This window comes from Nothobranchius furzeri, chromosome 5, assembly GCF_043380555.1.
Source record: "Nothobranchius furzeri strain GRZ-AD chromosome 5, NfurGRZ-RIMD1, whole genome shotgun sequence".
NCBI lineage: Eukaryota > Metazoa > Chordata > Actinopteri > Cyprinodontiformes > Nothobranchiidae > Nothobranchius > Nothobranchius furzeri.
In genome coordinates, this window is record NC_091745.1 from 75,641,056 (window position 1) to 75,662,124 (window position 21,069).

A 21,069-nucleotide genomic window follows, 5' to 3' on the forward strand; every position below is an offset into this window, starting at 1 on the left:
CTTTCCTTCAGAAGAAGCGTGTTTCATATGCTTGCATCCAGGATGCCTCAATCCATCAGCCCCTTTCTTGCTTTATCTTCTCATCTCGAGAGCAAAACACCAAGATGCTTAACCTCCTACATGAGACGTAGTCGCATCTGACCAGTTCATTCCACCTTTCCAGTCAAGAATCTTAAGCCTTTTCAGCAAAGAATGGAGAATCTCAAAAAGTTAGCAAATCTGAAAAGAGCATGTGGCAACTCAGAGTCACATTTTGTTTGTTTGGGTGTGACTTGCGTCAATGTTTAGGTCATCAGGTTTTTGTTTACAACTCTTAACTTTGAACATCATCGTCCGAAGGTTAAAACGGCGCTGGCACTGAGAGAGTTTGGTGATCTAAAGCACAACAAAGTCAAAGAAATACCATTTCTCATTCCATTGACATTGTTTTATCCTCATTTCAGCCTGATTAATAGAGTGACTCTGGGTTATTAGTTGGCATATTGTTTCAGACCCAGAGCACTAAAGGGACACACATTGTCAGGGTGAAGCTGAATGAGAGCAAGCCCATCTCTCGTTGAGCTTCCTTCTGCTGCGTAACATCTTGGAGGCGAACGAAGTGAATCTCAATCCCATAATTGATTTTCATAAACTAATATGCATGGTGTGAGGAAGTCCTTTTGCATTGACAGAAAATTGGAGCATGTCCAAGAGGCCAACTCCACATCAGCAATGATAAAAGTGGAGCTGAAATTGGTTGTGGGATGGAATCAAGAGAAATGAGATACACCAAATTAGAAGAGATTGGACTGATGGACTTGGATTAGAAGGAAAAAGGTGTATAGGGAGGGGATATCGAGAAAAGGAGGAGAATGAGGGAGGGAGTGAGTGCATATACGGAAGATGGGGAGAGGAGGAGGGGTCTTGGTACTTGGCAGTCTCTGGGTATCTCAGGTTCTCTCCGGCCGGGAAAGCGGTCGATATTTAATTGTTATTGCTAGCATGGAACGCACGGAAGCGGGGCCTGTACGAAAATTTCTCATTTATTTGGTATTCTTGTTTTCTCTCCTTTTCCTCCCCTCGCCCACGAGCCCTCTTTGCGGGGAGGGAATGAGGAGCAGGAGGAGGAGAGAGGAAGAGGAGGTGTGGGGGTCCTCTGTGCGCACTGGGGGCAAATGAGAAAGGGGATGAGATCCTTGGATGGATCCGAAGGGGGGAGAGGAGCCCGGTCCTGCTCTCCCAAGTTTAGTTTCTGTCACTAGACACATCTCCCCCCCACCCCCCCGCCCCTCTCTCTCTCTCACACACACACACGCACGCACACACACACGCACACACACCATTCCGTCGCCCCCACCTCCCACCAAAATGAAAAATCCGTCATTCTCATCAAACGTCCAACCAAATATTATCTACACTAAATTCCCGAAGATCGAATCTTATTTGTGAGCGACGGGACTCGCCATCTGTTTTCAGATTTCATTTCTCCGTGAACTTTATTTTCCCTCGACTTCGGACAAAATTATAACCCGATCGATCCGCTTCCTGGCCGCCGCCACCAGCTCCACCACCGTATATTTTCCCGGTGCCATCTCCTCCCCGCGCGGGTCGGCTCTCGGCATCACGTCTGAGCGGACGTCTGCAGCAGCTGATAGAAACCTAAACCTCAGCCAGGCTGCTGTGAGATGAGGTGAGGTGAGGTGGAGGTTCAGGCTCACCACCTGCTCCGTTTTCCTCCCCCTTCTTCTCGCTGCGCTCTCATCCCTCCCCGCGCGCCCAGATGGCTCCCCCTCCGCGCTCTCCTCGCACCTCTGACCGTTTCTTTTTGCTTTCCTTTCACCTTTTGGTTCCTGCACACTCATAACACACCCGTTTCGGACGGTAGCAAGTTGGAGCGGAGTCTCTTCCTTTTTTTTTTCTTGTCAACTTTTTTTTATCACTTCTAGGATAACTTTTTTCCTCCCGCTGTGCTCCAGAGCGCATCATCTGTCACTCTAATATTCCCACTGACATTCCCGCTCCTCACCAGAGTAGTTTCATGCAGGAGGAAGGATGCGCTGTCAGATCTCTTAAAACTGCACAATTACCATCAGTCCTCCGCGCACGTCGACGGGATTCCCATCCAGCCAAAGGGGAGCAGCTGGACGAGTCAATGAAGGTGCGTCGGTGAAGGTAAGCGTCACCTCCCCGAGCCGTAATAGACAGGTGGCATTAATAATTGAGAAAGCCGCCAGAAATTAGAGTCTCACGAGAAATATGATGCACTTTGGCGAGAGGGAAACGCGCACCTCCTGCAGAAATTGATTGACGCAACCCGTGGACGCGTGTGCGCCAAAATAGCGCAGTGGCGCAATATATCTCTTTTTAAACAGATAGACAAGTTTACTAGATTTCCGCTTTGGAGTTAAAACATGTTTTTTTTCTTAATCACTGATGAAGAGGCTCGAATACGGACAAATAAAAAGCTGCAGAGGAAGTGGAGGGAAAGGACAATTTTAGGAAGTTGATAAAAGCAGAAAGTTATGCAAATGCTAGTTCTCATAGGTTATTTATGCAGTGAATGTAAATTTGTCATGCAAGTATCAAGTCAAAGTTGCAAGAATGTGCACTTTTTTAGCTTTTAACAAGAAACTTGAATTTTCTTCTAAAACTCCCCTCATCTTCAACGGGGTCAAAATGTTTATGCAGATGCTGCATGAAAGAGAATTTGACTCATTTCATGTGATCTTATTGTGGAGGCCTTGGGTTATCCGTGCACTTTCTGTGATTGTAGAAAATTCATTCCTAAAAAAGCATCAGAGAAATGAAACTCTGCATCTTTGATGTCTCACCCAGCAGATTTGATGCTGCAGGACTGCAGCCTGACTGTGTGAGCTCACAGAGTTTTTGTGCTTTATGTTGCCTTAATTTCAGCAACAAAAATGCGAAACAAGAAGCTAATTGTTTTATTAAAACTCATTATCTAAATTTGACCCCATTTTTGCGTGTTTAAATCTTGCTTTACACTTATTTTAGGAAATTGCGTTCTTTTTATAACCTACGTTGTTTTGTTTTACTAACCTTTCTTCTCCTGACGTTGAAGCATCCAGAAAGCCCCCTAGATTCAGTTAGTCTGACCTCTTCATTGAGTTCATGTCACACAAGGTCAGAAACTTCACACAGATACTTCAGAATCCAGCGAGCTGCAAGAAGATGTCCATGTGCAACCCCTGGCTTTGTTGGATAATAATGATAAAAGTTAGTAATTCACCGGATTAAAATGTTTCTAAACTCCTTCAGCCCAATATGAGTCAATAATTAAAGTTCACATGAGTAGAGTTTGAGTGATTCACATTAAATCTATTTTATGGCTGTCTCATCAAAAGATGCAGAGATTAAACACCTTGCCCGGATTGGTAACCTTTTCAGTGAGCAGTGATCTGTGAGTAATGCGTATTTGTGGAGCAACATTACAGCTTATCATCTGGTAGCACTTTGGAAAATGTGCCAGAGCCTCCTGCTGCATTCCCCTGATCCTATTTGCTCTTGTTTGGAGTTTGAAGGGCTGCCAGGCCAGTCGCTGGTGTATAACTGGGATCTGACTGGCAGTATGTGTAGGCCTGGAAACTTTGTTGAGTTGGTACATGCTCATATCAGAATCATCTTCGTACAGTGCCAGTTCACCAGAGTTGTCTCACGGCACTTAACAAATTAAATATTCCAAATGATTCAGTGCATTGAGTTCAGTTCATTATCCCTCTTTTTCTATTCTGAGGAACCCCAGCAGATTGCATTTCCTCGCATAAGGTCTGTGCAGAAGGGCAACTGGACGAGCGTTAGGAGGAGGAGCCAAGCTGTTGTGGCTTCATGTGTTTCAAATGCTACTGAAACCTCAAAAGTTTGAAATGTGTGCTTGTCCTCATTAAAGCTACAATGGCAAAACCTGCAAAACAGGCTAACTTTTAAACACAATCACAGAAATCTCACCCCTCCCATTGGTTACCATCCCTAGGCCACACCCCCTGCTATCAGAGTCCTCATTTCAACAGTAAATAAGATTGTCCACCACCAACACCAGTCATCGTTTTCTGTGTCCACACTTCTACTGTTGTCCGTGTCTTCAAACATTGTTTTATTTGGGGCGGGGGGGCATGTTCCTTTTTCTCTGATATTACTGAGCAGTGAAAGTCTCACACCAGTGGTGTTCTGTTGTGAAACGTGCGAGTGGGGAAGTGTGGTGATTCCTTGAGACAGACAACTGGATAGCCCAGTCACATGGACCGAGTCGTGTTATTGGCTGAGGGTTTTAGACCAAACCACCTTGTTTTTTCTTTTTCGTTAGTTTTTTTAAATTCATGAAGTATAGTTATATCATGTTAGAACATTGTTAGGAGGCATGAAAAAAGCTTTGAAGCTAGCTTGTTTTGCAGATTTGCCATCGCAGCTTTAATGTGAGAAAGTGCCGTCATTCAGTCCATCGAGCTTCCCAAAACAAACCATCAATCAATCAATCAATCAATAATTTATTAATCCCAGAGGGAAATTAGAGTTTCAGTACACACAATTCAGAGATCAGACATACATGGGCAAGACACATGACAAGAATTGGTGACTGTGGTCATTTGCAACCTGAGTCGTGCTACCTTAATAGAGGGTAACATGAGGATTGGTTCAGGTGGAGGGAAAAAAGGCACTTCAGAGTTATCCTCCACCAGGAGGGCCGCATTGCTCTGCAAAAAAACACCCCAGACAGATATGCAACAGACTTCAGACAACACAACACAACATGAGACTCCAATAGGAAGGTGGGGGGGGGGAATCCTGTTTCCCCCAGTGAGAGCAGCCATCTACGGCACTCATCTACTGTACAGTCACAGGTGGGAGGGAGATCTTGGGAGAAGCAAGGAGCACATTGACTCCTACAGTTGATGACCTCACCAGGCTGAAGTCCACCAATTTGAAGGCGGGGGTGGGTGTGTGTGTGTGTGTGTGTGTGGGGGGGGGGGGGGGGGTCGGGTTTTCACAGCGTCTGTCTGCATTCCTTCGTGGGGGGTTTGTTGCTTGCCGCTCAAGACTACCAGGGCGTCAGATTCAGATAACAAGAATTTGTTTGGGTGCGCTGATATAATTTTCCTCACTGCCTTCAGTCTTTAAACTGATCATTCCAGTCCTTCAGTGAAGCCAATTTTGGGGTTTAACCTGTCCATACCGTCAGATGAGCATTAGAGAAGATTTTTGCACATTTGGAGGTGCTACCCACGTTCCATGGATACACCATGCCTGCAGGTTGTATATTGTTGTAAATATGAATTATCTGGCTAAGAAATAAATATTCTGATAAAATGTTTGGTAACTCAAAGCCAATGAGGAGTAAAATCCGTGGCAGTCCTGTTACGCCCTAGACCGAGGGTGTCCAAGCGTTTCAAGACAAGGGCCGAAATCATCAAGTCTTCATGGACCACAGAAATATCTTGTTTTTCATCTAATAAATGCAAACATCATTTCATTTTAAAAAGTTTAATTCCCAAAAGACATCCAAAAAGGTGTAAATGTGAAAATCTGAACATAAAATTGTTGCAAAACAACGTTAACGTTTTTAAAGGTACAGCATTCTGAGGAAAGGTCGTTACAGAAAATGGTACAACACCGGCTTGTGACACCGACACACAGCAAAGCAAAACCCCGCCCACTTGCTTCCCCCCCCCCCCCCCCCCCCCCATCTTATGCTAGCGTATAGCGTGATGTGCTTTTATGGTAAAAACAAGGCAGTCTTGACATTTCTTAGTCTATGTGCAAGCGCTAAATCACAAGAGCTCAGCGCCACCGACAGTTAGGGAAACCCCACCTCCAACAAAACTTCCACAGCACGAAACAAACGTTGTCCTTTTTACCTGCTCATGGCGCCTTGCGCACATACACACACACATACACACTCACACACGCTCATCCTTACGCAGACAGCGGAGTTGAGACTTGGCAACATTCAGGGACAATAACTCAATCACCTAAACATTTCACAGGTATAAACCAGCTTTCTGCCAACAACGGGCATTCTGTGCAGAGACGGCGCCGTGTGCAACAGGGTGAGGAGCAGTTTGATGGATGGTAATGATCCATTCATTTAAGAGGAGGATCAGCACCGGATTGGATGAGGTTATTCCAGGATTCTACGTTTCTAAGGCCATTAAATTATTACTTTTTTTACTTGGTTGCCATCGGTACGTGAAGTCATTGCAAGCAATATGGCAAAAAATGTTCCAGGAAAAAAAAATATTGAAATGAAAATTTGATTTAACTGCAAGCCTTAAAGAACGTTAGCTTTAGCTTCCTTGTGTTGGTTTCCCTCTCCTGTCAGAATTCCACCCATCCGAATCCACTCTGAGGGCCGTTCATGATCCGGGCAACTCGTGTAATTCGCACGAGCTCACTTAGAAGCAGAAAGAAGTCAACTTTCTTTCATCCTTTCATGGGCAGAATCCTACTTTTGTCAACAAGAACCTGTGCTCACATATAAACTGTACCACTTACGCCCCACAGGAGAGTGCTCTACCAGGGATTTTTTCATCAGAACGCTGGCAGGGTGTTTCCCTGCACAGCTCTGATGCTTTTTTATTGTTGTTGTTGTTGTTTTCCAACAACTTCCCAGTACCCCTGCAGTTTTCACCCTTCCTATTGACAACGATAATGTGTTAATCAATACGGCAGTTTTGTGCTTATTCTAAATGACATTATATCCTCGCCTGCCGTATGAATCGAGGCTCTGAGCGGGTCTGCTGCAAGGGAGTGTCCCTGCATTGATTATGTATTAGCCACACAACTTCCAATGCTCAGCCTCTTGTTTGTAAACGGCGGTCTATTTCCGAGGCATTCAAACGACCACTAAGCGTGGGGGCCAATATTTATAGAGGCTTTAACGGGTTCATTATAGTTGGTGTGGATGTTTCCACGGGGGATTGGATCACTCGTAAAGAGCGGAGCGGATTAGTCTGTTGGGTGTTCCGCGGCACATTCAGGGATTCAAACCATTCCTCATCCTCTTTATGACCTCACCGACGTTTACAGCCGTCACGGGGTTAAAGTAGAAGCGTTAACGGATGCACGGAGCGATTAAGGGTCACTCGGTGTGAAATGTGTGACATAGAGTGCTGCCGTGGGGTTTTATTATGTTTAGCTGAAATCTGTGTGAGGCGTGGGCTTGCGTGTGCAAAGTGTTGCTTCAAGAGAAGTACTTGGCACAATGGGATTTGGCTAAAGGGTTAAAATAGGAATTTTGTTGAAAAATTATAAAATCCATGCTCAGATTTTCTATTTTCGCCCAAATTTGAAAGAAATTGTTTGTGTTTGTGATAAAATATCACATTTTAAAGTACTGAGTGAACTTTAGTGCAGCATAACTGTATCTGCTCCGCTTATTACCATCACATTTTGTATAATTGTTCACTTTCCTGACACAAAAAGTTCCTGTCTTAATCTATTTTGCCCCTTTTTTCTTCTCCCATCATCTCCATCTCTCCCACTACACCCAAAGCAGCTTTCGCCTTAGACATGAACCCTGTTTTGGGAACCACTGACCCCCCCCTCGGCTCTCTCCTCTCCCTTCCCCGTCTCCCACTTAACCCCATATTTCACAGCTGACATACGGCTAATTTCACCCCAGTCCTCCGAACGGAGCTCCCTATACTGCTCAAGCACGCTTAATTACCCACAATTAAAGGCAAACGCTAACGAGAAAATCGCTCCGTTATTAAATGACTTCAAAAAGACTAGAACAACTAGAATGGATTGGAGGAAAAGTTGGTGGGTGCAGCCTTGGGCGGCAGGGAAGAGCGTCGCTGCTGCGTCTCGCCCCCTCCAGCCGTCTCGGTGGACGGTGGAGAGCAAAGAGTCCACCGGCGTCACCTGAAGCTGTAGACATCAGAACCAACCAGCTTCTTGGTGCTGTGAAAGCACAAGTGTTCACTTTAATAATGGAGGAGTGAACCTGTGAATGCTTTGTTGTTAGAGAGGAAAATCTTTGCCTCTTCGCGTAATCTCAGCTGGTAGGTTGAAGGTGCAGAGAAAGAAAACTGTTAAATGACACAAGAGCATCGCAAATATTTCAGCTCTCAGTACAAAAATGGCAAAGATGAAGACTGAGGTTGATATTATAAAACACAGAATGGAAGAAGAAGAAGAAGAAGAAGAAGAAGAAGAAGAAGAAGAAGAAGAAGAAGAAGAAGAAGAAGAAGAAATTGTCTTTTCTATAGCGCCTCTCAAGATAAAAATCACGAGGTGCTTCACAAAAACAAAAAATGTAAAACTATAAAAAGCATTTAGAAAATGATTAAAAATATATATTTAAAATGAACAAAAAATAGACAATTGTGATTAAAAAATGTAAAGAAAGAGAGAGAGTGAATAGGAAAGAGGGAAATCAGTGGATCCTGAGGAAGGTGGAGGGGGGAGCAGGACAAGGAGAGGGTGAAGAAGGTCACACCAAATCCAGCCTGTGAGTCTTCAGCTGCTTTGTAAAGGAGACCACTGAGTCCACTGATCTCAGGCTCAGGGGGAGAGAGTTCCAGAGTCTGGGGGCCACAGCAGCAGATGATCAGTCACCTTTGACCTTTAGCCTGGTGCTGCACAACCAGTAGGCTTTGATCACTGGACCTCAGGGACCTGCTGGGGTGTAGGGACTAAGAAGATCACCAATGTAAGATGGTGCTTGTCCATGTAAGGCCCGATAGACCAGAACCAGGATCAGAATCAGGAAAGGATCAGAAGCGCTCCTCTGACCAAGGCCTGCTCGCTGTCCCTCGTTCGAGGTGTCGTACTCGCGGGGACCGGGCTTTCTCAGTCCCAGCACCGTCACTCTGGAACCAGTTGCCACCCTCAGTTAGGCTGTCCCCATCACTGCCAGTCTTTAAGAGTCGCATAAAAACCCACCTCCTCCGCTTGGCGTTTCCTGAACGTGTTTGAATTTGGCCCTCTTTTATGTTGATTTTATTTCCCTGTTTTCATTGGTTCGGTCTATCCCTTCTTTTACCCATTGTCTTCTACTAGAATGTTTTACCTTTTTTTGTAATTTGAACTGCTTTTATTTTCGATTTATTCACCATATTTAACTTTGTCATGTAATATGTTCAGCGCCTTGGGCTACCCGACAGGGTTGCGGAAGGTGCTATATAAATAAAGCTTTGATTGATTGATTGATTGATTGATTGATTGATTGATTGATTGATTGATTGATTGATTGAGAATAGTATGTTTGATCCACATCAATGAAATATCTTGTTTTAGTCATTCTTTAATTTTATTTGTTTTCTGAGATCATCTCAAACCCCAGCTTATGTTTTATGAACCAACCTAATGTTTTTAAAAGATTAATGCGCTCATTATTTCAATAAATCTGCATCTGTGTAAGTTTCTATGGGTGGAAGCTCTGGCGCTCCTGTTTCAGGAAGTGTGCGTCAGTCGGAGGAGTGTGAGGCACAACACAGCAGGATTTTACATCTTACTCATTAATATTCGTGATGTGCAAATGTCTTTCCTCTGATTGGCTAACAGCAACACTACTCTTCCCCTGCTGTCATTCGCCCTTCTTTCTTGGCTAAAAAATGCAATGTTGATGTTTTATTTCTAAAAAATTTTAAAAACAAGCCCGAACATGGCGTTGCTAATGCTAATGGTTAGCATACTAGCCCGACATGTGCTCTTCTCTCCCCTCAAAGCACTGAAACCAACAGTCCTCCGTGGTCACAGGCTACGATAAGAGAGTGTGGCGTAGATCTGCCTGGCTTTTCTGACCCGAGCCTCTCCTCATCCTTTTTCTTTCAGTGGCTAATGCAGGAAACGGGCCGATGATTATTTTAATGCTCAGCCTGCACATGAAACTCACAATAAACCTGAATTACACTCAGATTGAAGACTCATGCACAAGGGCGTCAGTTTGTTTTCAGAATTGCTGGGGACAATAACCATACACTTGAGTGGGGTTTAAAAATTGCTGGGGACAATAAAGTAGGCTAGCACAGGGGTCGGCGGCTCCGGAGCCACATGCGGCTCTTCCATCCATCTGATGCGGCTCTCTGTGCTTGTGAAATAATGAATGGATATTTAAATAAAAAGCTTTATATTTTACTGCATTAATTTTACATCTGTAAGCTAATTCTAAATGTAAAGATTGTCTGCGTAAACCTGAACAGTTCCAACCCGGTCTTACTGTGAGACCGGGTTGACGCGTCACGCTTGTGCGTAATCATATCGGCGCTTCTGAGCTGCTTTCTGACCTTCCCCACCTACAAAGTTTAATTACAACAATCAAACGTGACAGAGCCTGGATTTGTATTCTGAACAGTCTAAACATGTTTTAAAAAGAAACGTAGGACAAAAGTGGCACCTGCTCAGTAAAACCACCAACAGGGTGAAAAATACCAAAAATTGAAGGCAGAGACGGGCTACAACTTCTGGATCCATTTTATATAAATCGTTTTATTGATTATCGTCTAATGAAAGATAATTAAGACGTACATGAGCGACCAGGTGCGTTGCAAGCTTTTCAAAAGTGTGGGGGATGTTGTCTGTGCCTAAAATAATTTCATGTTATTCATCTTGTTAGTTTAATTTCCATAATAGCGGAGCAGGTGCGAATTTTAGACGCGTCACGCACGTCTCCGTTTCAAACATGTTTAAACTGTTCAGAATACAAATCCAGGCTCTGTCTCGTTAGATTGGTGTAACTAAAGTTTGTACTGAATGAAACTTTACATTAAACCATGTTGAAAAGTAAAGGATCCGATTAAATAGTTTCCCCCTCATTTACAGTCAGTACAGTGCAGTGCGCACGGCTCTGGGGTTAATCAAGTTTAATTGTAACATTAATGTGTTACTGGACACGCTGGTCTGGTTGGTTAGACCAGTGTTTGAAGTGGAAAACACACACACACACACACACACACACACACACACACACACACACACACACCAATTAAAATAATGCTGATAGCGTGGACTAGAAGACAGGTGATGGTTTACGTATTTAAATGATGATCAGGCTGCTGTAAAATGTAATCTCCATCCACATCCAGACACAATCATCCTCTATTCTTTCTCTATTTGCTCTGCTCTTGTCTGGGCTTACATAGATGACGGAGCGCGCGGCGCGCCTAACTAGCGGCTGATGCACATTTTACGCATTTGGAGAGGTGGACTGGATGCTTTGCGTTTACTGGAAGTTGGTCCACTTAACGCACGGTTGTAGACTAAATATTAATGACAAATGAATGAAAATTAAATTGTGAGTTTTTACTTCATATTTTAGAAATAAAAATGAGGGGGGAACACATTTATGATGTCTTTTTAAACTAAATTTTCTAGCGCGACCTGCCTGCTTCACTAAGTCACTGCTTATTAAGGTCCGTCCAAAATTACCGTGGCCCATCCAAAAATGAAAACCTGGCGCCGCGCCAGTTATAAACCTCTGCAAATTGTTGTTCTTCACTTTATCAAACTCAGACTTTGTACAGCTAATGTCAAGATGTAAAATTATGAATTCAGTCGAGCTCTTCCGTCCCTCCCTCTCCTGCTCTCCTGGAAACCCGACATCGGCTGGGAGGTGAAGAAGGAGATGAGGCAAACAGAGAGAGTGCGACGTAAAGAAACCAGACTGGTGTGGAGGTGAGCAAAACAGCTGGAAACGTGTGGGTGTTGAATCCCCCTTGGGTGTGATGCCCCCGGCTGCTGTCACCTGTTGTGAGCAGCCCTCTGCTGTCTGAGGGTAGGCCCCGCCCGCAACGCTGCGGCTGCTGCGGTGTTTTCTTTACCGTGGGAAATGGGTAATAATGGTTCTTTGATGGGAACAGGTTACCGACCCCTGGTATAAGATCTGAGCTGGTAAAACAAAAATCCTCATCAGCAGGCTTTTTTGAAAGAGGGGGGGACACAGCTGCCGATCACGAATTTTGCCGGGGACATGTCCCCGGCGTCCCCGGTTAAAATGACGCCTATGCTCATGCACTAGCTTACATGAACAAGGCCTGCAGTCCTCAGTGTGATTTTTTTTTATTAAATCAGGGTAATAATGTACAGCAGAGATTTCAAGTCCACATAAAGGTTAAAACAAATCCTATTTAGTTCCATGTTTCTCCATCTGCTCTCCAGTGGCTGCTTGCCAAGAGCTTCAGCCATCCCTGAGAATCCCGTTTTATTTGTTGAGCGTTAGTCAGACTGATATGAATCATTTTACAGTCTTTTACAGGTCTTCTCGTATTTACTAGCTGTTTGTAGCGGGGTTCAGCTAAAATAAGTAGATAATTGTGCACAACAGTGACTGCATTTTTCACATATCATACAGTTTTCACGGTTTAACATTTCGTAGACATTTTAATGGTTTAAAGTTGTTACAATGGTACAATTTGCATGTTTAAAATATATCTTACTCCCTTTTATTTTCTATACTGCTTCTTCCTCATCGGGTCACAGGGAGCTGGTGCCCGTCCCCATCAGAACCCTGGACTGGTTGCCAGCTCATCACAGGGCCACAAACCTTTGCCCTCTAAAACCACAGATGAAGCCTCTCAGGCTCAAAATAAGTTTCGATAAAAGGGCGAACAACTAAGTCCTTCGGGGGTACTTCTGAGTTAAAAAATGCTCATGATATACTTATGTGGAGTAACCAGGTAGGTTTTAACATTGCAAATCTGCAACGCCAGCCTCCGGAGGGTTAGCCTAAACGTGCATGTCTTCTTGTATTTGGGAAGAAGACGAGTTACCCGGAGAAAATCCGTACGTGCATAGGGAGCTACCAACTGTTCCAACATGCAGCTGCAAATTCTATCTCACGTCTGAATCCAAGAACTACCGTAAACGTCACATCATGGTCTCGTGACTGCACGTGAAAAATGGCGGTCTTCTCTGTGACCAATGGATTGTCATTTAATCATCACTTACTGTGAGAAAACAGGGTTATTCGCTGAGGAAGTGCTTGTTACGTGTAATCACGGTGCACCGAAGTCAGTCAAGAATAACTGCAAATTGCACACGATGAAAATTTGTTCTGCCTTTTATGTGCGAGACTCTTTACAAAGTAGATGCAAAAATTCTTCATATTTTGGTCCGAATGGGAGAAGCTGGGCTCCTCTGTGAGTTTAAAGGCAACTTTTTCACATTTTAAATCATTTTCTAGAGCGGTGCTAAGATGACCCTTTATAGGGCGAATGAAAATTCTCTCCGCCCGCTCCGACCCTCGTGAGCAGGATACTCCGTTTGCAACTTCAGCCTCTCTGGATCACTGCCCTGAAGTCTCACAAAGTTCCGCTTTACGGCAATCTATGTTTACGCCTCAGAACAGACAAGCTATAGCTGGTTAGCATTTATTGTAACAGGTTTATCACAGTTTAGCCTCAAAAGAAGCCAAGCAAGAGTCGCCATCAGGAGTTTCCCGAGTCACGAGAGCCCAGAGAGACGATTCCTGCGTCTTTGAAATCAGCTGATCTGTTTAGTTTAGCTATGAACTGCTCCTGTAGGAACTAGTGAAGGCTGAGGAGACATTTCAGTAGCAAGATTAAGGTGTTGAAAAGACAAGAGCGCAGCGGAGAGTTTCAGTTTTGTTTTTATGACAGTGAATTAAAGCGGACACTAGGAGGTGCTAAAAGCAAAGTTTTAAAAAATTGTGAAGAGACTTGTTATCATTTCAGATGCAACTAATTTTATTTTTACAGTCAACGAATTTTCTTTTAAAGCGTCTTCTATTTCTGTCAGATTTAAGGTTTCTACGTGTGAAGTCATACAATTGGAGGATGTTAGATGGATTAAATAATCTCTAAGCGGTTGCTCGGGGGCAATATTTCAATATTTTATCATTAAAATCACTTGGGAACATCTTGAAGCACCTCTGAAACACCAAGAGTCCCTCATGCTGTAATCTTCCTGACTACAGACCCTGTTCTTGTGCCCGAGCGTCAACAACCCCACCACCAGCCTCTCGGCCCAATCCAATCCTCATTTGACAGAAAGAAACAAATAACCAGTCATTTGCATTATTTACGTCCAGTTTACACCTCAGGTATGGGGCGGGGGGGGGGGGAGCCGTATTGTCTTTGGATAATTGAAACAGTGGTGGTAATAAGTGCAGCAGCTACAGTGATAACAATTAGATTTGATTTCATTTGAGAATGCCTCCACAGCTGCTCCCCACTCGTCCCCCCAAACCCCCTTCTCCCCCCTCCTCCCCTTCTCCTCTCCCCCTAGATTAAAGTGGGTGTGTTAATTCCGTGGTGTAGCGATCGAACGGCTCTGGCAACAATGGGAAATGGGCTATTGATCAGAACAGCTCAGATTAAGACTAGGCAGTGGAGCTCTTTCTTGCTCTCTTTCCCTTCCTTTTCTCTCCATTTCCCACCTTCTACTTCCCTGTCTTCCAGTCTGTCCAACCCCCCCCCCCCCCCACACACACACACACACACACACAAACCCCCTCACCTCTTTTGTCTTCCCACCCTCAAAGAAGAAGAAAGTGTTAAAGACTCGATGAGGAATTCCATGTCCTGCTCCAGTCCATCTTTTCCCTCCTAATTTCAGATTAATCTCCTTAAACGTTTCAGTCGTATCAGCCGGGAGAAAGCACCAAGTTCATAGTAACCTCCAGTTGAAATATAATTCATTGAATTTCGTCCCCTTTAACCGCTTTCTCTGCTTCAACGTGACATCCGTTCCCGTTAGGCTCCGTATCCGTCACTCGCGCCGAGGCCTCCTTTTGTTGTGTCGCAATTAAAATCTGCCCCATCAAAACGGCTCGCCTCCCAAAATGAGCTGTCATGATTGTGCCGCAGGACGGAACACATTGAGTTTGCATTGAACAGACATAAAACATACCAAATGTAAGGAGACAGCTAATCCATACGGTGAAAAGTGAGCTCGGAATCCCCTGCTCTACTTATATTAATTAACTCAGTCGATGGGGATGTGATAGGTCAGTTTTTCATCCTCTTCCAGCGCCTCCCCACTCTGTCACAAATACCTCCCAGGTGTCAGAGGCTCAGACGCCCCCAGCTGCTGGGTAGAGATCAGCAGAGGAAGGGAGGGGGAAAAAGCGCCAAAGTTTCAGATACTAGTCTGAAAGATGTCGTGTCAACTTGTCTGTTTTTGTCTATTCAGACTGTAAAAGTGACGTGTAATTTAACAAACAATTCATACCAGTATAAATAGTGACATGGATCAGCAGCACACAGACACACAGCAATCTTTGCATCAATATTGCCCTGGCCCTCAGGGGACTCCTAGTATTGGCAAAGCTTTCAACTGCTAAGACTGTCTGATGTTCCCGGCTCACGGTGCATGCCAGGACCAACGTGCATCACCCAAAACACCAAAAACAAAACAGCTTCACGTGTGAATATGTAAACTCTGAGATTAGCTACATGAGTCTGAAGATGAGGGACAGTTGGAGGCACTAGTTCATGTGTCAACAAGCAGTGATGAAAGGTTGGAGTTGGGAGTTAACACTAGAGGGCGACGAAGAGGTGGATGAGTTGTGTGTGTTTGGCTGAGTATAAACATGTGAAGCTTTGTCTGCTTCCTGCTTCTGTAACACTGCTGTTTCCACAAGTTAAAATCTGACTTTTTAATTGATTTAACTTCATGTGAGTGAAGAAAGGCTAAATTCAGATTACACGGATTACATTTAATAATGGAACCAGCTGCTGCCTAAAATCCCAACATCATCTTCGTCATAATCCAAGCAGAAAAGACCTCGCACGGTGTCCGCCCAGAGAATCAGGATCAGCAGAAATGTTAAAGATACTGCCGGTGGCTCATTGAGGTCACTGTGGTTACCACACACCTGTGAGTTTCTCACTCCCAGAAAGAAATCTGATGACAAGAACACAGATTAAAAATCAATGCATAAGGTTGCTCTTGGAAAATTATTAATCCTAAAGTTTAAAATAATCAGCATGACGAGTAGCAGAAAGCTCTGATGGTGGCAAATGTGAATTTTTAAGTCTTTACAGTCAAATTCTGCAGAGAATATGACAAACATGAAACATTATTCACTACCAGTTGTGAAGAAATATTTCAGCCAAGTCCAAGTTTTCACACGGTCGTGATTTTTATTTTTTATTTTTGTCATAAATCAGCATAATCTCTAGTATGAATTAATTAATGTCTAGTGAGTTGTTTTCCCGGGGTGGTGGGGGTGGTGGGGGGGGGGGGGGGACGTGTTTAGACTCATGCAATCAATCTCAGAGTTCACATATTCACGTGTAAAAGCAGATTTTTTTTATCCTACTCATTAATATTCATGTAAACATCTCACTGCTGATTGGCTAACAGCCACGCAACTCCTTCACCACCTCAGTTCACTCTTATTTCTTGAGTATAAAATGCATCGGTAATGTTTTCTCTCCACAAATAACTCGAGCCTAAACAAAATCTGCCGTGTTGTGGAGTTGCTAATGCTAACGGTTAGCTTTTACTACCTGACATGTGCTCTGCTCTCTCCTGGATGCTAAGTCAACACAATCTTCCACAGTCACAAGCTAAGGTATGTGAGGTCATGAACACTAATTTAAAGTGTGACGTAGATCTGTGTGGCTTTTTCTGACCCGAGTGTTTCCTCGTTTATTTTCTATCGGCGGCTAATTCAGGAAATAGGGGTGGAAGACTATTTTCACTTTCAGCATGCATGCGAAACTCAGGATGACCGATCATCTTTAGAAAGAACAAGTATTATTCGTTTCTCTGTGACCTTCACTGCCAGCGTTTTTCAGCGTTTTTACTGTTTTTTTAGGTCACATGATGTCAACGCCAAAACTACCAAAACTCACCTCTTACATCAGGAAGAATCCGAGCATTTTCCATTCTTTTGTAATCCGTTGTCGAATTGTGATCGGCGGAAGCTTTTCCGCTTCGCGCCTCACTTGTTTTTGCAGCAGCGGCCCAAAACGATCTCCTAACACATGGATTTTCTGCTTCCTGGTCACGTGACGTGCGACGTACGTGGATTAGAGCTGGGATGTTTGTTCTCACAGTGCGGGAGCTCGTTCCGATGCCCACACAGTAAAAAATGCAAATGACGACTTTAGTCATCAATGGCAGTGAATGAAATACGGTTTGTTTGTGAACTCTCCGTACTTAGGATTAGAGAGAAAACAATAAGTCATATACCAATGAGGAGTTATTTAAGGGAAAGAGGACACATGTTGATTGATAATTGGCTCATTCAGGTCATTCCAATTTATACACGAAGTCCTTTAATTACCACAAATGTTCAAAGTGCTGCACAACAAGAAGATACGTAATAAGGCCAGTGGCGTGTCCAGATGTTTTAAAATGGGGTGGCCCAGGTGAGGCACATGGGTGGCACCAATGGTTATGCTTTTTTTTTTTTTTTTTTTTTTGTTTTACCCCCAAGCCTTTTGCGGACAATGAAAAGCCTATTTAAAGGTAAATTAGTGTGTTGGCACCTCGGGTGGCCAATCAGATTCCAAGGGTGGCATGTGCCACCCCAGGCCACTCCCTGGACGCGCCCCACTATCAGGCATGCCTAAAAATACAACCAAATGGTACGAATGACATGTTTCAAAAGGTTGGTTAAAATCTAAATCACATTAGGTGTCAAAGAAAAAAGTTTGTGAATGCAATTTTTTTAAATAAATTTCAACGGATAAAAACTCTCTGTTAAAAGTGTGAAACACTGAAAAACCACTTTAATATTATTTGTGATTATAATCCTACACCTATCTTCTGCATTAGCTTCTGATAGAAAATATACATGAGATTCCAGGATTTGAAAAGCCTGACAGATCTACGTCACACTGTCGCTCATATATTCTTGCTAATGGAAAGCATTGAATTGAATCTGTGTCTGAAATATGTTATATCAATAAAGCTGCCTTGCCTTAACATTCATGGACTCACCCATCTAGATTCGCGACAGGGAAGGATATTGTTGGTATATCGTCCAGGAAACAGCAGTTAACATCTCGGCTAGTAGAAGCTAACTTTTAGCATTAGTAACTCCACCACACAGCGAAACTCCTCCAGGCTTGTGTTATTTGTGGAGATAAAACATCAGCGTTGCAGAGCAGAGTCAGCGGTAGAGTCATGTTGCTGTTAGCCAATCAGAGGAGAGGTGTCCAAATATCAGGAACCTCCAAATCATGTTGTCTGAAGCTATTTACGGAAATTAACGTCCCATAATTAAAATAAAACAAAAATTATGATTGTGTGGAAAAGATAAAACACATCACAACACAAGTTCAGTAATGCAAGGTCCAGCTTTCCACGACCTTTACAAACTTTGAGTGAGGCTTTTATTGTGAAGTCATCCTGAGCTATGAAGCTCCAAAAGGGTGCTGAATTTACCCCAAACCCAATTTCTCTACATTTCTGGTTGAACCATCATGTTTGAATCACACAGAATCAACACCAAGTTCTAAGTATCTAACACTTTTGCTACTCAGGTAACACTCCTCTATAGTGTAAAAGTGCGACCTGATTGTGACCTAAAAGGTCAACTGGATACAGAGAAACCAGCACATCCTTTTACCTTCAGCCTCCGTCCCCACATCCTTCGATCCCAGTCCTCTTCTCTCCCCCTGATTCCCTTGTCATAGACTCTGGCTTTCCCCGCTCAAGTGAGTTTTATTGCTTTACTTAATTGATTATTAACTCGCTGATTGGGGATCAATTAAATAATTAAAGTTTGTTAAGGGCAGAGTCGATTCACAGGGGCAAGCTCTGCTGCCCTTTGCAGGTTGATTTAAGAGGTGATTTGGGAACAGGTGTGAGAGACAGATGATGACACTTTCTTCTTTGTGAGTGATGTTTGGGTTCAGGAAGCAGACCATTTTCATGTGTTGAGGCAAACTTCAGGTTTGAAGGCTTTTTGAGTCCGTCAAACACTCAAATCCCAGCCGAAACTCCTGGAAGTGACGACTTTTATTGTTTTGTTGTGAATTTGGAAGCGGATGAATATATTCCAAACTTGTAGATGTTGGGGTAGTTCTGCTGGTGTCCAGTTCCTCTCCAGCGCAGGCGGGCTGTTGTAGCCATAGGGCTCCTCTTGTGGCAGCAAACGCACACAGTCGCAAACACTCTGCGCGCTCACGCACGCGCGCGCAGACCTCATATATGAGACACAGGAGCGGAAACGGGTCGAATCCTACTTCAAATTCTCTTTCCTCTCGGCTTGTCGACCGGGGAAAACAAACCGACCCGAGGCACAGCGAATGGGGATTTACTAATTAACTACTTTCACACACACACACACACACACACACACACACACACACACACACACACACACACACACACACACACACACACACACACACACACGCGCGCGAGAGGAGAGATAAATAGAGTGAGAGTGAGAGAGAGAGAGGTGCACACCTCCTCTTCTTCTCCCTCCCCCTCCTCCTCCCCCCTCCTCCTGCTCTCCTCCCCGGGTTCAGGTTGGTAGATGGGCTTCCTCTCCGGTCGCTGCCTCGCTGCACCTTCAGAGTGAACGCGTTTGGATTGAGTGCGCGCGCTTCAGCCAGTGAGAACTTCTAAGAAATAAAGCTGGAGGTACGTTTCGCTTTTTGCACAATTTATTTGCACCTGACAGTTTTTTTATTTAAAGATATTTTCAAATTTCAGTTTATTTTTCTGTTAAATTTTTTTGATACAAGATGAACAAGTTTAGTTTGTGGTTCAGCGCGACAGCGTGTCTTTGCAGACGCTCCTGTGTTATCTTTTTTAGGCTTTCCGTGACGAAGTTTAATTGACGCATCATTGTGACACGAAAGTTGGACCGTGCGTAATTACGCATTCGCCATACGGACATCTCTGGAGAAAGTTGCGTTTGCCAGGAGGGTACCTAATCATGGAGCGCGTGAGGAGGTGTGAGAGTGTCGAATGTGCGTTCAGCTGTCTGCCCTGGCCCGGATTAGCCCTAAATGTCTATTTGTTAAGGCGTCCGGCTCTCGATCACCTCCGCCGCCTTATCAATCAGTCAATTAAACAGGCGCTCACGCGGCGAGCTGCACGAGACCTCAGCCAGTGCACATCTCAACTCTCCCTCCCAGTGGTACGTTTGTGTGTGCTGGTGTGAGTCGTTTGATTTGCCTTCATAAGTATGAGCGTGCGTGTATGTGCGCGCACGCGCGATGTCGGAAGCTCATTAGGCCTGTTTTTGGGTCCAGCTTCAGCTCTGACATGTTTTTATGCACTTGCACAAATGTTGATGTGTTTTATTTGATTTAATCATTTTGATTGCTGTTTTAAATGTTTGATCTTGGCTCAGTTTCAAGTTCATGCACGCGCGTTGGACTTGCATGGTTTTTAGCAGAAATTTGCACAAAAGTCTTCCAAGTATTTGCTCTCAGATCCCCACAGAGGAGGAGATGTGTGATTTTCTTTCATGACCATCCGTCAATGTGTGTCTTCATCAAAGCAAATGTGTTGAAGTTTACTCCAGTAAAAGTGAAGCGGCTGATTTGTGTATTTCCAGACTCGCATGGGAGTTTGTTTCAGAAATCAGCGCATCGATGCAGCACGGACTCGAGCTCCCAAAAAATAATATTCGGAATAATCTTTATTCGACTTCGCAGGTTTCTGTTTTTTTAGGTGTTTGCCCCTTTCAACTCTGATGCATATTTATGCGCCCCGTGGGTGTACTTCATCAATTATTTGTGCCAGTATATTTCCAGATAAACAGCGTTTGTAAATCAATACATGCATGTAACTATTGCAGATTAAGAGATCGATCAATGGATCCACTCGAAACCCTACTGATGTTTTTTCAGTGTCAGATACTCACAGCTGACTTTAGAAAACATCAACCAACCTAAAAAAAAGTTTTTTTAAAACACGTGCGTGCGCCAGATTGTGCACGCGCTTTGCGATTAAAATAAGCATGAATTAGGAAGTTGTAACCCATGCGACCAGCGTTACAAAATGTTTTGTTTTTATTGTTGAATTGCAGTTGATACAGGTCTAATGAAATAACACGTTATTATTATGATTATTATTATTATGATTATTATTATTATGATGATTATTAATATTATTATTATTATTAATGTTATTAATGTTATTTATTAATATAGTAATAAATTCTCAATTAGGATTCTAATGGAAATTTTTAAATAT

The 21,069-nt window shown here is 43.7% G+C and overlaps 1 protein-coding gene across 3 annotated transcripts in view; it reads left to right on the plus strand.

Annotated features, from left to right (window-relative positions):
• The first annotated feature begins 1,328 nt into the window (after nucleotides 1–1,328).
• erfl1 (Ets2 repressor factor like 1) overlaps nucleotides 1,329–21,069 on the plus strand; it is a 69,225-nt gene continuing 49,484 nt past the window's right edge. The window contains exon 1 of one of the 3 annotated variants that reach the window (XM_054741117.2): nucleotides 1,329–2,151. The gene's annotated coding sequence lies outside the window, so the exon portion shown is untranslated. Of the gene's footprint in view, nucleotides 2,152–17,584; nucleotides 19,504–21,069 lie in introns of those variants that run through there. The other 2 variants (XM_054741118.2, XM_070551130.1) reach the window with 2 other exon arrangements.